A 19,210-nucleotide genomic window follows, 5' to 3' on the forward strand; every position below is an offset into this window, starting at 1 on the left:
AAGTGGCATTAGGAGTCCAGGCTGCTGCGCATACTGGGGAATGTGTTTACAGTTGCTCCCTTGAAATGTGAGTTACAGCTTTAACTTTGCCTAAGGCCTTGCTTCCAGCATCTGAACCGTCCTCTTCGAAGGCATGACACTGCTTTAATATGCAGCGTTCCGACATAACGTTAAATCATATTTTAGTTTCATCGCGTTGAGCAAGCGCCAAGGTATTCTTGGGTTGGGCTTGCACGTCAGCCTTTTAAAGTCGATCGAGAGCTAAAGAGAAACACTCTACCAAATACCCAGCAAGTGACTTCACACTTGTCGCTGTCTAATCCTGACCGACCTCTATCTCCAGTGAGACACCTTATGTTCCAGGGGCCCAAAGGATGGCTTCGTTTTCAAACCATCAGTCGCTGTTCTCTGATGCCTCTCCCACATGCCAGACTGCAGGAGATGGTTAGAAGTGGCGGCAAGCCTGTGCAGAATGCAAGTCACACTTTTCCAAGAATGCCACAGCTGAACACTAGCCCAGGCCTCAGAAGGCACAAGTGCCTTTGTGCCTAAGTGGTTGTTAAGATATAAGAGAGAGAGAAAGAAAGAGAGAGAGAGAGAGAGAGAGAGAGAGAGAGAGAGAGAGAGATATGCAACAGATCTGATATGGAGAGATTTATTTGGGGAGAAGTGAAGTGAAGAGGAGTTAGTACCTGAGTGGGCGGGGGGGGGGGGGGGAGAGAGAGGTGGGGCGGGGCACCCTTAGATGCAGTGCAAGAGTATGAGAGACAAAGTCAGAAAGAGACAAAGTGGCAGTTCAGCCCCTTTATAGTCTGGCACACCTGGCAGCAGCAGGTGATGATGTCACAGGTTGCTAAGCAACCTAGAAGCTGGCCGCTTGTATGCCAACAATGATGCCTCAGTAAAGCTGTCACCTCTTTGTGCCCCATCTTTGCTATGGACCTTGCTGATCCACTGAGGCCAGAGTACGGTCAGTTCTCTTAGGAACCTTCCAGTCTCTCTGCACCAAGTCTTCCCTTCCCTCTTCCGTAACCATTACCATTGGGGCCTCTGTCTTGACTATGGTTGGTTGTCCACAAGCTGGTCTTCCCCAGAACTGAGAAGAGAGGCCAGATTCTTGGTCATGAATATTCCAGACAGCTTTGATGCAGAAGCCCCCAAAAAGTACTTCGAGTGGGACAGAGGGGCATAGCTTCCGGGACGAGTTTTCTGTTCCTACCCAGTGCTCAGCACAGGTCCACACCCATTTCTCATCTCTTCCTCACTCCTCTTTTGTGCCAGCCCTGTGCTGCCTACTCCCAGCCTCTGCGGCCACATTCAGTTCAGAACACGCAGTCTGGAGGTCAGTAAGATAAATGTGAGGGCATCGGGTGTGTATGATGGGACTTTTCCTCTAGTCACAGTCACATCCATGACACTTCCAGAGACAATGGGACCGGGCAACTCGAGGAAGAAGTGTGTGGCTAAGGGGCGGGCAGTATGGTGACTAGCTCAGAGTGCTAGGGAGAGACACAAGGTGTGGACGGGGTGTGGACAGGGCTGTGGCTTGGTAGTACAACACTTACCTGCCAAGCTCTGGGAGTGAGCTCCTCCAGCACTGAGGAAAGGGAGGGGGAGGGAGAGGAAGGAAGGAAGGAAGGAAGGAAGGAAGGAAGGAAGGAAAGAAGGAAAAAAGACAGACCTTGGAGGCCCTGAATTAGACCTTCCAGGACTGTCCTGTGGGCTCACTGCATAATCTACCTTTAGACGTGTCTGCTCTGGAGCTTCCTCCTAGAGCTCTGCCAGTGGGGGTAGGGTGGGGTGGGGTGGAGACTATTGCTCCCCCTGGCCTCTGCCCAAGCCTTAAGCATGTCTAACAAGGCCAAGTGCTGGCTGCCTCCCAGTTCCCCCATGAGATGCCACTAGCCACCAGGGTCCTGTGTTGCAAACTATTCCCAGATCTCCCCGGCTCTGGCCTGGCCTCTCCAGCCGGCTTGGCCAGTCTGGAAGCAATGAGTGCGAGAGAAACTTCTTCTCACGGGGGTTTTGGGAGTAGGACCCGGGGTGCATCCGCAAACAGGGTTTGCACAGGGCTGTGGCTCCAAGTGGATGCTTAATCTGGGCGGGTGGAGGGGAAGTGACAGAGACAATAGGAGCCATTGTCTCTTCTCCCAAGAAGCTTTGCTTCACATTGTTTTCAGGGAAAATTGACTCTGGGGCCGTTGGGGTCTGTCCCAAAGCAGCAGCTTTATGTGATTATGTCGGTGCAGGCACAGGCTAGGGCAGTCCCACCCTTCCTACCTCATTAACAGTGCTGCAGGGTCCAGGAGTGCCATGGGGTGGGGGGTGGGGGGGGGCTCTGTGCCCTAATTCCTCAGGGGAGGAGCCTAGAAGTCACAACAACAGTGCATTTCAGAGCAAGAGTAGTCTGTGGAAGGAGAGAAGCTTTGATGTGGTTCCTGGCTCTGATTGGGGTTGATGGCTGGGGGACCATCAGTGCTCCGGGAAGGTGGCATAAGCTGGGCTGATGGGGATGCAGGCTTTTGCACCTGACTCTGATGAAGGCTGATGAGGTTTAGCACATGTAAACAGTGGCTTTTGTTCTGCAGGACAAAGGCCTTCCCCAACCTGAGCCCAGGCTGGGACTCCGATGGTGGTACACGCTTTCCTCCCTGTCACCTCTCGTCTCTCTCTCTCTCTCTCTGTCGAAGTTTAATTAGGACAATGAGCGTTCACGGGCTCATTTCTCACTTCAGCAACTTTCTAACACTTCATAATGAGGGGCCAGAGCCGCAGAGTGAGGGGAGGAGGCAGAGTTGTGGGCAAGGGGAGGCAGAGTGGACAGTTGAGGGGCTGGGAGGAAAGAGGGTGGGGGTGGGGGTGCATGATGGAGATCGGAGGAGGCCCAAAGGAAGCTCAAAAACCACATCAGGTCCTTGGGGGGAAGTGTGGATTGGTCTGGAAAGAAAAGAAAAGAAAACAAATCCTAACGCCCTTTGTTTTCTGGGTGGCCAGACAGTAATTTTCCCCAATTCTCTATGGTTCTGGAAAAGAAAGCAAAACACTGATCACAGAGGCTGCTCCTCTTACTGCCTTGCAAACTTCTCCCATCCACAGCTTCCAACCAATGGAGCCATGGTGACCAGGCCAAGCCCCTAACCCTCTCCTTAACCAGGCTCCAGAGTTTTCACCTGCCCTGGGCATAAGTGGATGCAGCTCCCTGTGTAGAATCCAGATCCTATGCTCAAGATGCCATTCTGACCTCAGTGGAGATGCTAACTTGGCTGAACCCCAGGAATGTAAAGAGCAGTGGGTGGGGAGAACAAGATCCTTGCATCTCTTTGTCTACATGGGTCAGGGCAGGGCAGGGTACGCTGCAGTAACAAACACCTACAAGGGAGCTATGGAAAGCCCCAAGCACTTATTTATTCTGCTGTCCATGGTGGGGCAGTGAGGCGCTCTACTCTACTCATGGTTCACGGTGGGTAGAACATTGCTGATGGAAGGAGAGGGTTAGTTGGTGACACTCTGCTACCTCTTGAAATACTCTTATCTAAGTGACACTTATCCATATTGTTCCATTTCACTAGCTGAGGATTTATATACGCTTAGCTAGCTTTCAACGAGGAGAGAGAAACAATTCTGTCAAGATTCTGAAAGCCAGGACCAGAAACCTTTGGTGACTAGTACTAGTTAGCTAACGCTGTGTAACAAATTGCTCCACAATGCAGAGGCGTCAAACCGTAACCATTTATTGTCTTACTCAGGAATTTGGGAGCAGCTTGGATGGGTGGTTCTCGCTCATGCTTTCTCATGAAGTTGGACTCAAGATGTGGCCAGGGGCTGTAGGCATCAGAAGGCTTGAGTGAGGCTCCATACACTGCTTCCAAGAAGACTTGCCCACAGGGCTATTGGCAGGAGGCTTCGCTGTTCCTTACCGTGTGGGTTTGTCTACTGTGAGTCTGTGGGTATTCGTGATGCAGCAGCTGTTATTTTCCAGAGGGAGGAGGGAGAAGAAGTGAGGGTGAGGCAGACGCTAGCCTCGGAAATTTACCACTGCAGGGTGTGGCCTATTAGAACCAGGGTCCCTTCCCGGTAGATTGAGCCCTGCCCTGTGTATAGAAGGTGAACAAAACGGTGAACTCCTCAGAAGCTCAATACACTAACCTGGCAAGCTCATCAGCTCTGGGCTACAGCGAGCTGACAAGCCACTATGCTGTAACCCCAGGTTATGGGTGACCCTTCTGGGCTCAAGAGCTTCTGACCATCCTGGCATAATTCTGGATGGAGGTTAGTCAATCTGGCAAGTGATGGAGAGGACATCACAGAGGCCCTGAGAGAAAGCCCCATAGGAAGATGGTCAGGATGGAATGAGGGGGATGCTGGGAAAACAGCCCACACGGCTGGTGTGGAAGAGTCTCGGGGACTAGATAGATGCACAGTGGTGCCCACACAAAGGGAAGGACACTGCAGCAGAGGGGACAAGTCAGACTGTGGACTGGTGAAGGCAGCAGGTGCTAGTCTCAGAATCCAGACGCCATCCACAGAACAGTGTGCAAGTTACAGTCCTCTTCCTGAGGGGTCTAAAGCAGGAGTGTGGTTTCCATTTCTGCGCACAGGAAGGGTCTGGGGACTGGGGTCTGGGAGCCTTTATGAGCTGAAACTGTTCTCACTCTTGATCTTTGTGTTGGTTACACAGTAAGGTGAACAGCAGGCTGTGTGAGGACCAGAGATGTAGCTCAGTGGTAGAGAGCTTGCCTAGCATGCTCAAGACCCTAAGTTCAAGCCCCAGCACTGGCAAAGAGGAAATAGACACCTGAAAGATGTGTTCACTTCATATTGTACCACGACTATGAAGGAAAATGAAAGGAACGCGAATGACCAATGGCTTTTCCCATAGGTCCTGGACCTTCCTGGAGCCTTCAAAGACAGTTTTTATTAACAATGAAGAATCTATCATTTCCCCTCCCAAACAAACAAAAATAGTATACATGTCATATTCATCCTGGACTTTGAGTCTTTCCAGGAAGAAGTAATTTTAGGAGACATGACATTCCATTCTAGAACCTTCTCTCTGAGGAGGGGTCCCTGCCCCTTCCCCTGTGCTGAGATCTGAGCAGCAGCAGTTCCAACTTTAAAATGTCCAAGCATTGAGTTCTCAATACAGTCTGGTTACCCTGGCTGTTGGCTATAGGAAATGAACAGCTAAGCTACCAAGCTAGGAGAAAAGCAGTGAAAACAGTTTCTAGCCAGTTTTTTTTTTTTGGTAAGTTTTTGAAAAGAGCTACCTCAGTCACCTCATGGTTATTAGGTATGTTCAAAAACTGCCTAATTACATATTTAAACAAGAAACCCAAGAAAACAAATTCAAAGAAATGTTGTTTCAATCTTCTGGATAAATAAAAATAAATGTGTGGCTATGAGCTTTAAATAAAAGCAGTTTATATTTTTAAAATGTCTAATTATATATCAGCGTGAGGAATTTCTGCACATCGCAGTAAAAAATAATATGCAGAATATATTACTCCCTGAAAGATATAAATATACGGATACATATGAAATAGACCTTTCTGCGGTTCTGCATTGAGTCCTGGTCAATAGGATGGTTTTTTTTTTTCTTCACTAGCATGTGCAGTTTGTGTGAATGTTCTAGGCAAAAACTTTGTGAAAGAGGCGGTAGAGTGACAGTCAATTTCAAGAGCCTGAGATGTTTTCTTTTTCTGATGCTTTTGATAACAACCTTTTACCCTGGGGCCCCCACTTCTACCCCAGGCAGCATTTCTTCCATGAGGGTGGGTTAAAAAAAAAAGTGGATCTCTTACTGGTTTCTTATTGTTCCTATAAAATCTATGTCACGCCCACAAGCCCAGGGAACGCCCCCACGAGAAGCGCTGCCATGTCCCTCTCCTGCCAGGCTCTGTGATATCGGATATGACATGAAAACTAAGAAAGCAAGGGAGACAGAAACACTGGGAAACAAAATCTGTATATTTTATTTCAAAGGGAAACTCTTTATTAACGTCCCATTCTGGCCCCTTGAGTCATGCTGAACACGGGTGTACTTTTAATCAAGGAAATTAAACTTGCTTCAGAGAGGGGCAAAGCTGCCCAAAATGCCTCTTGCCAGAGAGATCAGCTTAAATGAATGAAAACACACTTTCTCCGTGAAACCTGACGCCGTGTGGGAAATGATGAATGGGCACCCCCCAACCCCCCACCCCCAACACCGTTTTAAGGGAGTGCTCTGCAGGCAGAGCCCTTCTCCTGGGCCAGAAGCAAGCTGTGTGCAAATAGTGAAGCACCCCCCCCCCATGCCATAGGCTCTGGGACAGGAGACTAAATGACAGGAGCCTCAAAAGCTGCTTCCCTTGGATCTCTGTCCTTCCTAAGATGTCCTGTGTATTTATATTCATTAAAATCTTTTAAAATTATCCACAGTCCTAGTATAGCTGGGAGTGCACTCCCTACTGTTCTGGATAAAGGACGTTATTTATTGCTCTGCTTTCCCAAATAACCATCTAAGATTGCATGGGAACTAATTGGTTATTGGTTACTTGATGGTTGATTTGTGCTGGAAGTCCAGGCTTGCCTTCTATGTACTTGGTGAGATGAAGCTACAGTCACCTCAGCCCTTAATTTATTCTCAGTCTCCACGTGTGATGAGCAATATTAAAATTAGACAAGGACGTATTTTACTTTACTTGTCATTTGGTGTGCCAGGTAACCTATGCTCTTAAAACAGTTTCAGATGCTCATTCAAAACTGAGCATTGTATTGGCTATATATATGGAATCTCTCATGATGTAGGCACACGGCTGCCGTGACATCTCTTTAACTTGCCTGTCCTGGCATCTTCGGAACTTGTTGGGGGAAAATAGTGTTTCTGGCCTCCTCCTGGAGCTATCTCAACACCTATTTGTGCCTGGCTTGGGACCCTGCTGCACACTTGAGGGTCTGAGAGAGAGGGCCTAGCTGATGATGTGGACAGAACACTATCCACCTCCACTGAGATATGTAACGGGGCCCTAAGAAGACTAAGGACGAAGGTCCCTCTCCAGCAATGACCTGAAGTTATAATTATATTACATAATATGAGCAAACAAAAAGTTACATTGTTGTTGAAGCCGCATCTAGTTGGGACGTGCCTTGATTCTCCTGGCCTTTCATAAAGGCAGGCCGCAGTCCTGCTTGGTTACACGCCATCCTCAGCTCTACACTCAGCTTTGACTCTCCAAGGTGTCCCCACTAAACCCTTGGCCTGTTCTCTTTTTATGATAGTTGCAAAGGCAGAACACTAGATTTCTCTGCTTCCAAGAGAAGTTTCCACATGCGTGAGCTGACCCCACGTGGAGTGGCTGCCTCTCACACTCCCAGCCTACAGGCTTGCCAGCTACCTGCTCTGGAGGGCTGGAGAACACTGGGACACGAGGGCTGACTCCTGTTGTCTCTGCGTCCTTGAGCCTTTCTTTTCTGTCCCCTGAGTGTTGTACCAGAGTGCTTTCGGCCAGCACAGTCCTCCTCCAGGGATGCAGGGCAGCTTCTCCTGTGTCTACATCCTCCTGTAGGGGACCAGGGTCTGATGAAGCTGGGCCAAACACAGCCAGGAGGCAGCATTGGGTGGCCTGTCCCTCCTAAGTCAGGGGTGTGATTGGGTTCTCAGAGCCCTGTCTCCACTGTGACTGCCCTGGATAACGTGTTCCAGGTGTTCAACCTCAGAACAAAGAAGCTTTTCTCTGTTGCCTAAGAATGGAGCGTCCTCGCTGGTTGCATAAGGGTTTCTGGAGCTGGTAATATTTGGTTACAGTAAGATCTGTTATTTCACAGGAAACCCAACAGAGGTGCCTGTAATTTGATTCATGTAGTAACTTGGAAAACTGAAAAGCAGGGAGTGGGTGTGGGGGATGTCGGGGGGGGGGGCGCTGGGAGTTTGGGGAGGTGGGGCAGTGCCTTCAACTCCCTGAACTTGCAGGATAGCCTGCAGCTTTCTGGCGCATCTAACAGTCATGGTCAACCGTGGTAGCCGCACTGATGATCCTTAAAGCGTAACACCCCTAACACCTCCCATGCCCGTCACGAAGCCCCACCAGTGTTACCCAGTGGGACGGAATCCACCAGTCAAGAGTGCCAGAAGCAACACTGGAGACATAGCTCAGTGATTAAAAGTCTTGCTTCTCTGGCACCGAACCTGGTTTCAGTTTCCAGCACCTACATCAGGTGGGTCACAACTGCCAGTGACTCCAGTTCACCAGGATCCAACACCCTCTGGTGTCTGAGAGCACATACGTGGTTCATATAAATGCACAAAACCACACATGCACAGATAAAAATAATAAAAGCTTAGAAAAGAAGGTGAGAGGCAAATAGCTGTAGACTTTCTGTGCTATGGCATTTCGACACTGGGAGACCATCCTCTTTTTTTTTTTTTTTTCTTTTAGAGACAGGGTCTCTCTGTGTAGCCTTGGCTGTCCTGAACCTGCTTTGTAGACCAGGCTGGCCTCGAACTCACAGCAATTCCACTGCCTCTGCCTCCCGAGTGCTGGGATTAAAAGCATGCGCTACTACACCCGGCTGAGACCATCCTCTTATAAAGTATATTATGATGACTAGAAAGGCTATCTGTCGGTTTCCCTAAACATGTCCTGTAAGCTAAATGAATCAAATACATTCGGAAATAAGTATAAATTACTAAAGATTCATGAGAACATGCACGGGATTATTGTTACTCAACTATTGATGTGTATAAATGGTATAAAATCAAATTTGTTTGGAATGAACTTCGTCCAAGATCAAAGTTAAAACACACACACACACACACACACACACACACACACACACACACACACACACACGAGTGTGTGATTAGGCAAGATTAGATAGGTACCCAGATCTGACAGTGTATGTCTTGAAGTACTTTTGAAAAGCTGTCTCATCAGCGTTTTCTGGACACAGCAGGTAGTTGCCTATAAGAGCTCTCAGCTACTATGGCAGCAGGTGGGAGACCATCAGAAGCTCAAGGCAGACAAAAATCACAGCATAGAGCGAGGCAGATGGGCAGGGAATCCCACCAGTAGCTGAGGAGTTAGTCTGTATTCGATAGCTACAGGAAAAGGGCAACTCAGTTTTATTTAATGACGTGACCCCCAGTAGGTTGACCAATGTCAGGGCAGACCCCACTCTCAAGACTAGTTGGGCAACACAAATTGGTCTCAAAGTGGGGAAAAAGAAGAAGAAAAGCCAATTTAAAGTTGCGTGGGAAGGAGTGGTTATGGGCTGGAGAAGGGGGTGGTGGCTGTAGTGAATGTGTTCGCCATACACTGTATAAAATTCTCAAACAACTAATTAAAATATTGTTTTAAAAAACCTAACTGTTTCTTGCTACCAGACCAGGCAGCCAAACACAGATGGCAAGTGCTTTCTTTGCTCTAGATTCCTACCTATGCAGGAGGTGTCTGTGGTCAGTTTCTCCAAGACAGAAGGGGGGACAACATCCAAAGGACTCACAACCACCTAGGTGACATGTAGTACGGACAGAGCTCTGGGGTGGTCTTTGTCCATCCTTTGAGGACCCAGGCTGCTGAGTGACGGCTTTACGGATGACTCTCTGGGATATGAGTTAGAGTTGGAGACAGCGTGTGTACACAGAGGCTCAGAGATGGTGTTTAAACGGCAGCTGTGGGCAACTGGAGTTGTAGTAATTTCCCAGTACACAGTCCTAGAGCCTCATCTCCAGCCCTGCTTTCCAGGGCCATTTCACACGGGCTGACACTTCCTGGAACGATCTAGCCAGGAGCATTTCTCTCAGGCCACAAGGACTGTCACTGGGAAATGAGGAGCTGGCTAGAGATGGCTGAGGGAAGCCAGATCCAGCTCTACCTAACTGTGACTATGCTAAGCTTTCCTCTCTATAGGTGCAGGAATTAAGTCTGCGGGATCTGAAGCTGATTGCTCCATTTCCACCTCCTGCCTGGCTCTGGATCTTGGGGGCATTGTTGGTGTACCCCATCTTGACTTTCCTTCTTGTCATGGGTGGGATACACTGACCAAGCATAGTTATGGGTTTGATTGTACTATAGTATAATACACTACAATAGAAAAACTACTAATTATACTATGTTATATTGTCCTACTTTGCTTTTCATTGCCGTGATAAAGACCATGTCCAAACAAGCAAGTTATGGAGGAAAGGGGTTATTTATCTTACATTCATGATCACAGTGGATCACCAAAGGAAATCCAGGAACCTGGAGACAGGAACTAAAATAGGGCCATGGAGAGGTGCTGCTTACTAGCTTGCTCTCCATGGCTTTCTTATCTATTCCAGGACCACCTGCTCAGGAATGGTACCACCCACAGTGGACTGAGCTCTCCCACATCAATCATCAATCAAGAAAATGCCCCACAGACTTGCCTACAGGTTGATCTGATGGAGATACTTTTCTCAGTGGACGTTCTCGCTTCCCAGATGACCCTAGCTTGGGTCAAGGTGACAAAAAGGTAATCAGCATACACACTTAGTTTATTATTATATCATATGTAATATTGCACATGATTAATGTTAGCCTCTCAAATTTTCTAAACATATACATGCCTTACATTTTTGTTTTCCAACTTTGTTAAAATCTTGAAAACTGTTAAAAGGATAAAAACTATTTCTTATATGTAATTATTTCATCTTATCTGTTTTCTGCTTTTATGAGCCACCGTGTGGTTGCTGGGAATTGAACTCAGGACCTCTGGAAGAGCAGGCAGGCAGTGCTCCTAACCACTGAGCCATCTTTCTAGCTTTGTTTCCCACTTCAAAAAAATTGATAGATAAGAGTATGTGAATTTCTCACGTAAAGCTTGACATTTTAAAACATCCACGTACCGGCACTACTGCATTCTGCATGGCTGGGGCCTGGAAGCCTGACTGAGGCAATGCAGGAATGAAGGCACCACAGACACGGAGAGAGAAGCTGGGCCTGGGTGGGTTGTGCTCACTCCCACGGAGGGCACCTGCCACTAGCCTGGAAATGCAGAGCATTTATCCTGCAGAGCACTGGAGGAGGGGCTGGCTAGCCTCCGCAGGAGGTCTCCGCTGAGAGCAGCCTTAGATCACTGTTCTCTAGGAGAGCCCAACTGTGCTTGCAGGTTTTTGCACACACAGCCGGCGTGCACACATGGGTCCCAGAAAGACAATGCCACTCGCATTGGTTTGAGACACTGGGCTCCTTGACACGACTGTACTTGTGTCAGCACTACATTCACACAGGGCTTTATTTGTTCCCTACACACCGGGAAATGCTTCGGTCTATACACATGATATAAGAAGGGCCAAACATAGCTATGATTTTTATGTAAGGGCTTTTAAAAACTAAAGTCTAATGAGGGCATATGTTCAATGTACAGTGTATTCTTGAATGAAAATGTCCTTATATGACATAGTACCGTGTGACACGTGGTGACTACACAAGTAAATGTTTAGAATGTTATAAGAAATTAAGTAAAACATAAAATCTTCTGTTGGTATTTTTCATCATCATTATTATTAATCAGTCACCATGTGACTACACCATAGCTCTCTGAAATTTATTCTATCCGCCTAACTGAAAATTTTATCGTCTTTCTTTGAGTCTTTTTATGTAGCCCAGGATAGCCTCGAACTTGTGATCCTCCTGCCCCAGCCTCTTAAGTGCTAGAATTATGGGATTGCTCCATTAACACCTACTTTAAAGTCTGGTCTTCAGTAACATGACCCCACCTGCTCCTTCCTTGGCACTGGCCGTTGATGGCTACCCTCCCACTCTCTACACCACTGAGATCGACTTCTTTAGAAAAATGACATAGCAATGAGATAATGCAGCATTTGTGTTTTGAGCCTGGGATTTAAAAAGCAAAACAAAATGCAACTCGGTGGGACTATCTACTGTATGACTACAACACCTATTTACATAGATTTTGACTATTAGTTGTGTTCATTTTCCTCGTCATGGAAAATGAGACGAGTTGCCGGGCACCACTGCCCACCTGTAATTCCTGCACTTACGAGGTGGATGCAGGAGGATTGGAAACTTGCGACATAGACTTCGAGGCCAGCCAGCCTCTCTCCAAAACAAATGAGGGAAAAGTCAGGTCTCCTTCAAGTTATCATCTCCCCCAAAGCAGCATAGACAAATCACTTCTGCAAGTGTGAAACTAGTTGACACCTGTGTCCCACGATCCGTATTCGCTCTTTAATATTGACCGCGTTTACTGCATGTGGGCCCTTGTGAGGCCTCTTGAAACAAAACGGCAGGCATCTTCTCTCTCTCTCCTTCTGAAGCCTTCTACACGAGTCCTGGAAATAAGCTTCTTGATGAACGACGCAGCCATCCTGACCACAAAAGTGAGCGATAACCACATGACCCCTGGACCTGTGATGGCATAGATGATGCAGATGTCTCCTTAGCCTCTTTTTCATGCCCCCACCCCACCCCAGACCTAGAACAGCAATTCTCAACCTGTGGGTCATGACCCTTTGGGACAGGGGCTGTCAAACAGCTCTTTCACAAGGTCACCTAAGATGCTAAGATATTTACATTACGATTCATAACGGGAGCAAAATCATAGTTAGGAGGTAGCAGTGAAAATAATTTTATGGTCGGGAGGGTCACCACAACACGAGGAGCTGTATTAATGGGTCGCAGCATTAGGAGGGATGAGAAGCTCTGGTCTAGAAGCTTCTCCTGGGTTCAGCTATATTAAAAGACTCAGACTGATATCCGGTAGAGTATCCTATTTCCTCAATGTCATTTTGCAACTTGTGCAGATGATCTCAGACTATTCTGGGGTGGCATCCCAAGACACCTTTTGTAAATGAAAAAACCTGAGGGTTCTGTTTGTTTCTTGGTGCTTTAATGCATTTATTATATCTAGCATGCCAAATATGAGTGCTTAGCCTAAAATTAGCCATAAATGCTCAGAATACTTGCAGTAGCCTACAGATTAGCAAAATGCCCCAATAACACTGTTTTATATTAAGCTTTCAAACATCTCATGTGCTTTATTGAATACTGTGCTCAAAAGGAAATACAGAATGGCCATACGGGTATAGCTCCACACCATCATAAGGAAGAGAATGGGTCAGTGGGAAGACTAGCTCCAGCTCAGGTTCAATGTCATTGGCAGGAATCCCTCCCCACTGAGATGATGCAACCCCGTTCTCTAAAAGGGCACCCTGAGTATGAGGAGAGTAGGGATGCCCTTGGGGTCCCCTTGAAGAGACAGAAAACACAGACCATCCTGCTGATGGCTCTCCTGCTGGCTTTGGGTGGGTGACCTGCTTTTCTGTGCCTCAGTTTCCTCATCCTGAGAGAAAGGCAGAGTCTTCTCCCTACTACTGTAGAGAGGTTCATTTGTGTAGCCGTAAAGAAGTGCTTGGCAAGGCACTGCTGAAGCAATGGGGGTGAGTAACTCTGATGAATTCCCATCACCAGGCAGTGAGGTGCCTTTCAGCAGCTCCTATGAAGACATAAATGTGTGGTGGAGCTTGCCAGAGGCTCTGCACCGCGTGGATATCATGACTTTATGTAGTTTATAAGTCAGCAGTGAAAGCAGCCCTGGAGATGCTGAGGCTGATCACACACAGACTCCACAGCACACCTGCATGTCGCATGAACAGTACCACTGGCTTGTAAACATACATCCCTCTCGAGGTCCATCGCGGGGCAGCGTGAAGGTACAGCTGATACTGGAAACCTGCTGGCTATGGTTAATTATACCTCATTAGCCCTGTCCGCCTGCTGCTCTCCTTACCCCACTTTTTCTTGGATGGGAAATAAGAGAGCTTTTTATTTTAGGTTGCTGGGGGGGGGCGGGGCGGAGGGAGAAGCATCACGTTGCTAATTTCTCTGGGATGCATGAGGGTGGAAGGACAGGTAAAGCTGGAAACCAAGAATCACTTTCCTTAAAAGGTACAGCAGAAAAAGCCGTTCTTCAAATGGCTCAGGTGTGTCCTACTGAACTCAAAAGTCCTAATTAAAAACAGAAAGCTAGAAGGTGGAGGGGAGGACAGGGAACAAAAGACCACATGGCTGGTGGCCCAAGGTCTAGTTCTCAGGGGCCCACATAGATGGTAGCTCCCTATCAAGCTCTGTAGAGCCCTGTGACCTGAGTGTTTGACCGTCCCCCGGAAGTGGTGGGCGGTGGTGGCCAGTGTGAGCCAGAAAGGGAAAAACTGCCCATTTTGTTGGCTTGCCCAGTCTGTTTTGTCACGAACCTGATTTGAGACGGCAGACAAATGAGTCTTAGAATTGTCATGCTTAGCTGAAGTAGGAGGTTGAAGCCGCTCTTTTGAAGTGTTGGCATCATGTGACTAGAACGATATGGAAACCCAGTTTTATGTTTCTCTGATTATTTATCATCTCCCAGTGGTGAACATCAGGAAACATGCCACTTTGAGTCATAATGACCAAACAACACTGATGAATACCATTTGGAGATTTGTGTGGGTGCTGGGCAGGGTGGACAGGTACCTGCTGGCCGCCCCGGAAACTTTGCCTGCCATTTTGATAGTGTTTATGACTCAGCCATGTAAACATTTAGAGTTTCAAACTTCTTTTTACAAGTAAGGGGAGAGCTGGTCTTCAGGGCGGGGCAGGAACAGGAGCACAGCAAGCAGTTGGTCACATCCGGTGACTGGTCAGGAATCAACACGCTTCGCAGACGACCCAAGCTCCACACCTTCTTGTGTGTGAAGACGAGAGAAAAGGGAAACCAAGTCTTAGGAAGAGGAAACCTGCCATGTGATAACCTGCTTAGGAAAAAGACGACAGGAGAGGAGATGCCAAAGGAGGAAGTGTGTGGTAGAGTTTACATGATGAGAAACCACAGAAAAGTGGATGCGGTGGTGTACACCTGTGCTCCCAGGGGCCTGGAGTGACAGCTCAGTGGCTGAGAGCACTAAGTGCTCTTCCCAAGGGCCGGGGTTCAACCCCTACCTCTCACATGTGGCCTGTAATTCTAGTCCCAGGGAATGCTACACACACACACACACACACACACACACACACACACACACTGCACAAACATACTTACAGGTAAAACACCCATATACACAAAATAATAACTTAAAAAAAAAACCAAGGTGGAAGATGAAGGTAGACCCCCGAGGTTGTCCTGTTGTCTCTGCACATGCACACCTACACCCGTGCATGTGTACACATACACACCCGCGCATTTTAAAAAGCAGAAGAATAATGTGTCTGTAAAGGAGATAATCATAACTTTGTTACAGTACATCGTGTAATGATGCAGAAGCAGAAAATGTCAAGCGAGTAAAAGATATCTAAATGCTAGTCACATGGAAAGCAGTCATGGCGTTCTTTAAAGAGGAAGCTACGGAATGAGACGGTCATTATGACCACAGTTGTTCACAGATACGTCACGGAGCACGCACCGATACAAAGCTGCTAGGGGACTGTGGGCAATTATTTTTATTCATTACTTTTTATTCTTTTTATTTTGAAAACCTAAGGAAAATTATTAAACTTATCCCAGGTCCGAGGTTTGTTTCACAGTTTCACAGCTCACTCTCCTCTCTCTCTCTCTCTCTCTCTCTCTCTCTCTCTCTCTCTCTCTCTCTCTCTCTCTTTGAGAGAGGATTTCTCTGTGTAGCTTGGCTGTCCTGGACTCGCTTTGTAGACCAGGCTGGCCTCGACCTCACAGCAATCCACCTGCCTCTGTCTCTGTCTCCCGAGTGCTGGGATTAAAGGTGTGCACCACTACGCCCGGCTCACAGTTCTCTTTAGTTGAAGATACACATTAAAAGAATTATTCACTTCCTATAAATCTCCAGTACAAGAAACAAACGGCACAGCCAACAAAGCTGGTATGCCCTCAATTGCAAACAAACAATATGATTTTCAACACCTGATTAAAGAGGTACACTCCAAGTGAAGGCATGACAGTGGTCCCACAGCAGCCACGAGTCAGCCATGGCAGAGCCTGGTGCAGCAATGGTCCTTCTCAGCAGAATGGGAAGAGGGTCAGTTTCTTTTCTGAGGAATGCAGGATGTGCATCCCGCCCCCCCCCCTTACCTGTGAAACACATGGGTGAGAACACTGTGAACACTTGCTGTGTTCCTGCCCAGCTTGCCTGGTCTGGAGAACCAACTCTTTCTTTAATTTAAACAAGGTCTAAAACTCCAAATGCATATATGTCTTTGTCCCTTTACAGGGCATCGGTAAGCACTGAGATGCTGTTTTCTGGAGCCAGAGGGGTGTGGAAGTGATGGTTAGAAAGAAACTTTCTGCCATTCAATTGCATTGATCAACCAGCCTATTTTCTATGCCAGTGCCATGCTGTTTTTATTACTGTTGCTCTGTACAGTACAGCTTGAGCTCAGGCATGGAGATTCCTCCAGAAGATCTTTTATTGTGCAGGATTGTTTTAGTTGTTCTGGAGTTATTTGTTTTTCCATATGAAATTAAGAATTGATCTTTCAAGGTCTGTAAAAAATTGTGTAGGCATTTTGATAGGGATTGCATTGAATCTGTAGATTGGTTTTGGTAAAATGGCCATTTTTATTGTGTTAATTTTCCTGACCCGTGAGCATGGGAGATCTTTCCGTCTTCTGAAATCTTCTTCAATTTATTTCTTCAGAGACTTGAAGTTTTTTCATACAAGTCTTTCACTTGCTTGGTTAGAGTTACACCAAGATACTTTATATTATTTGTGGCTATTGTGAAGGGTGTATTTTTCTCAGCACCAACCAAGGACAATGCATGGAAAGAACCTAAACCTCCTGTTTAGATACACCAATGGACAGCTCATTCTCCACGGGGGTTGGGGGGAGTTGGGGTGGTGGCAGAACTGCCTCTGACAAGAACTCTAGTGCCTGAGGTTTGATCACTGTCCCTTAGTGGCACACAGGGGAAGCAGGCTATCCAGGAGGCCCCCACCTCCACCCCTCACCCCCATCAGAGGTCTAAGGAAGGGGAAGAGGGGAGGAAAGGGAGGGAGGAAGATAAGAATGTAATGGGAATAAATTATAGTAATAAATAAATTATAATAAACAAATTATAAATAAATAAATTATAATTAAAAAATTAAAAGAAAAAGAAACTTTCCGAGAGAAGCAACTTTTGTCATTGGAAAAAAGCTGTTGGCTGCTAAATTGAAAATTACATCATTTACTGTTGATTCATGGCGTTAAACGTTACCTTAGGTATGCCAAACTCTAGTGAGGGTCTTGAACTAAAACTTACCACATGATCAAAGATTGACTTTCTGAAACAGTCACTCAAGTCCTTCCCCCTTGAAAAGGTCAAGGGGCAGAAGCCTCGCTCAGATGGCTCTTAGCCCTTCCTGCTCACCTGTTCCCATTTCTACTGCTTCCCTGGCTGGTGTCACAGCTTCCCTGAGCTCCTGGGACCCTGCATCTGACCTCAGCTTTTCTCAATTGCAAGATGGATCCTGGTCAAGTCACTGGGTCCGTATGACAGTGGGCTAATACCCAGTAATGACCTTGTGACCAGCGCCTAAGTAAGGTTTAGCCAAGGTGAGCCAGTGTACAAGGTGTCTTGTCCAGATTTGAAGGCTACTTGGTTCCTCAGAAGATTAAATTGAAGAGATGAAGACAATGTGCTGTCCCTGCTGTGGGCCACCCACCACCAGGTCTTGACAGATGTCAACAAGGCAATGCTTTGAAAGCCACTCTCCTATGAGCAAGCAACATTGTCCAGGCCCAGCCTTGGCCCAGCTGTGGCCCAGCTATGCAGACCTATCTAAAACAGCTGTAAGGCTCAGGGTCTCTGCATGGTCTTGATTATCCTTATGAGGGCCAAAACCTTTGTTCTTTGAGAGTGGCTTTCATGTTGATAAAATGGTAAATCATTCATCTCTGGGAGAAAAAAAATGATCATAACGGGTGACACCATTTTTATTTTACAAAAGTCCTGTGACCACATACAAAGTATAGGGACCCCTTTGGGAATGAGGTTCATTAGGAGCAATTCCAAGAATATCCCAAAGCCGGATCACGAAAAAGGACACATAGTGGCCCTAAAAAACCAGCCCCTGGGGAAATGGACCAGTGTGGGTTCAGATGGGGGAGGGGCATCTGTCTGTTTTAGAGATGGTGTCATTCTGGGTGATAACCACTAAATCAATGGCCATCGTAGGGTGTTGTGTCTCCCTCTGGCTGACCCGTGTGCATCTGAGCTGCTTCCAGGCTTGAGAAGCAGCTACCTAGTGCCTTCTGTAAATGGCTGAATTTCCCCAGCCAGGCAGCAGAGCACTAAACTGTGTGGGTTGTCGTCTGCTCTCTCTGAAAACATCGTGGCTGGTTTACTGATAATCAAATTATGCTCACTTTAACGTTGCTTTAGGGTTTCACTCGTTTGCTGTTGACGTTAGATTCTTTTGGGTGGTGGTGGGGTGATTCCCCCTAGGGTCCAGATCCTCCGCTACTGCGTCCTTATTAGCCAACCTCTTCTTTCTTTGTCTCCCATTCACTAGATCAAGGAAACAAGAGAAAGGCAATTTGGTGATTAAAAATAAATAAATAAATGTAACATTTGATGCTAAAATAAGGCACTTTAGTTGCCAAATTATGAGAGGAAAAAGTCCCATGTAGCACTATTCTTTTTGTGCTCCATTAAAATGGTCAGTGGTCAGTGGTCAGCAGAGATATGAAGAACATTCTAGAAGAGTTGTAGGATGCCTTGTCTCACTCTCCAAGGCTAGATGAATCTCAGACAGGTGCTGCTGGTTTCAGGCTACAGCTTTGTGTCTTGGAGGGGATGAGTACCAGCTTCCATTGTGGCTGTATTTATGGGTAACATTCAAGTTGGTCAAGGAGAACCTGCATTTGATAAAGCGTTTCCTTGAAAAATTTAAGTAACATATGGTTGCTCCTGATAGCTGAGTGTAGAAGGGGAAAGAGGCAAGGGGCTCGGGGTGCTGCTTAGAGATAGAGCATTCCCCGATCTAGGATGTTCAAGGTTCTGAGTTCAAGATTTAGTTCTGGGGGGGGAAAAGAGGGGTGAGAACACCCTAAATCATAACACCACAAAAGCTCCCAGGCCAGAGTTAAACAAGGAGGGCTGGAGATAGACAGGCTCCCTCCTGACTGTTGATTGTTATCTGCACTGATTATTACCTAGTTTTGAACGTAAAAGCCGAAAGTGCTCACACCTCCAGGAATAACATTAATCCCCTCTGCAGAGGTCCTCCCTGTGGGCTGAGTTGGGCTCCCGGGAGAATTTCACT

At 47.0% G+C, this 19,210-nt stretch overlaps 1 long non-coding RNA gene across 1 annotated transcript in view; it reads left to right on the forward strand.

The window, feature by feature from the left end:
• Positions 1-885: 885 nt before the first annotated feature.
• Positions 886-19,210, forward strand: part of LOC311592661 — a 30,977-nt gene continuing 12,652 nt past the window's right edge. Inside the window, exons 1-3 of the long non-coding RNA XR_014777474.1 lie at positions 886-970; positions 10,301-10,473; positions 12,281-12,343. This is a non-coding gene — a long non-coding RNA (uncharacterized lncRNA). The remainder of the gene's footprint in view (positions 971-10,300; positions 10,474-12,280; positions 12,344-19,210) is intronic.

The sequence above is a fragment of the Acomys minous genome (genome assembly GCF_964271855.1).
Source record: "Acomys minous genome assembly, chromosome: 2".
NCBI classification, from domain to species: Eukaryota; Metazoa; Chordata; class Mammalia; order Rodentia; family Muridae; genus Acomys; species Acomys minous.